This window comes from Ranitomeya imitator, chromosome 1 (genome assembly GCF_032444005.1).
Source record: "Ranitomeya imitator isolate aRanImi1 chromosome 1, aRanImi1.pri, whole genome shotgun sequence".
In the NCBI taxonomy this organism is placed as follows: domain Eukaryota; kingdom Metazoa; phylum Chordata; class Amphibia; order Anura; family Dendrobatidae; genus Ranitomeya; species Ranitomeya imitator.
The window spans coordinates 909,613,158-909,614,888 of NC_091282.1; positions in this window are offsets into that span (position 1 = coordinate 909,613,158).

Sequence of the window (1,731 nt, forward strand, 5' to 3'; positions counted from 1 at the left end):
CGGAAGCATAAGAGGCGGGGCCCCCCTCTGTACCTCTTCTCACTGGGCCCCATACAGCAGTAAGGGCAGTAATGCCCTGATGTCAGCCCTGCATGTACTCCTCATATAGTACTTTGGGAAATTCTGTGGGCAACAAACAGAAATTGTTGCCAAGTATGAGAGACATAGATTTCCATTACAGTTTCCACCAATCTATGGAGTAAATTATAGTAAATCTCTTGAGCTGTGGGCAGCGTTTTCATCTCACACTAAAGGACAGCTAAAAGAGCCAAAAATGTTTAAATGTCTGCACTATAAGGCTATGTGCACACGTTGCGGTTTTTACCGCGGAACCGCGGCGATTTTGCCGCTGCGGGTCTGCAGCAGTTTCCATTGCGTTTACAGTAACCTGTAAACCCTATGGAAACCGCAAACCGCTGTGCACATGCTGCGGGAAAAACCTTGCAGAAACGCAGCGGTTTATAAGCCGCAGCATGTCACTTCTTTGTGCAGAATCGCAGCGATTCTGCACCCATAGAAATGCATTGATCCGCTTACTTCCCGCATGGGGCTGTGCACATCATGCGGGAAGTAAGTGGATAATGTGCGGGTTATACCTGGGGTGGAGGAGAGGAGACTCTCCTCCAGGCCCCGGGAACCATATTTGTGGTAAAAAAATGAATTAAAATAAAAAATAATGTTATACTCACCTCTGAAGTCTCAGCGCTGCACGCGGCCGTCCGGTCTCAGGTTTGCTATGCGACCAGGACCTGCGGTGACGTCGCGGTCACATGACCGTGACGTCACGAAGGTCCTTCTCGCACAGCATCTTTGGAACCGGACGGCCGCCTGCAGCGCCGAAGAGATCGGGACATCAGAGGATGAGTATATCATTATTTTTTTATTTTTAACATTACTATTGATGCTGCATATTGCTGCATATGCAGCATCAATAGTAGGAGAAAAATCCCGCAGCGAAACCCGCAGGACAAAACGTGATAAATCTGCAGGGATAACCGCAGCGGGTTTGCCCTGCAGATTTATCAAATCCGCTGTGGGAAAACCCGCAGGGACAGGACGCTATGTGTGAACATGGCCTAAGTTTTTCACAAAAAGGATTACTGTACAATGGATGGTGAAAATATGACATTTCCCAGAATGGAAGTTTCCAGAGCAACACCTATGCCGACTTAGAGCTAAGAAGATTTCAGCTCTGAAGTCTACAGAGTTGTGAATGCAGCTGTGGATTATATACCAGGCTGTACAGTGCAGTGCAAGTAATTTAAGGTATGTGTAAAGTTACTCTACTTGTTATGTAGGTTAATTCTATGTAGACTAAAGGTGACTTGGTGGTAATTAACGTCCAGAGCTCCGTTTAATTAAAATATTTTTTGCTAAGAAGTTTGTGAATTTGAAGAGTTAACTAACTGGTGTCATAGGTGAGCCCTTTACCTGGGTGTGGGAAGTGAAGGCAGCAGGGAGAGGATGAAAGAGAAATACTTTTTTCTTCCTTACTTCCTCTTAAGCACCAATCACACTAAAATTTACAGCTCCTATTAAATACATGTGGGATCAGATGATTTACTTAAGCTTAAAAACCTAACTTCCGACTGGTGGGCTGAATGACGAAAAAAAGGAATGAGTGGGAAAAAAAAATCTCCTCCTCCTTTATTGTACGTCTGCAGTGGAAATTGAGCCAAGCCAGTTATCTAGCAGGGCTGGTTATATAAATGACGTGCTAGCTAAGAGGTC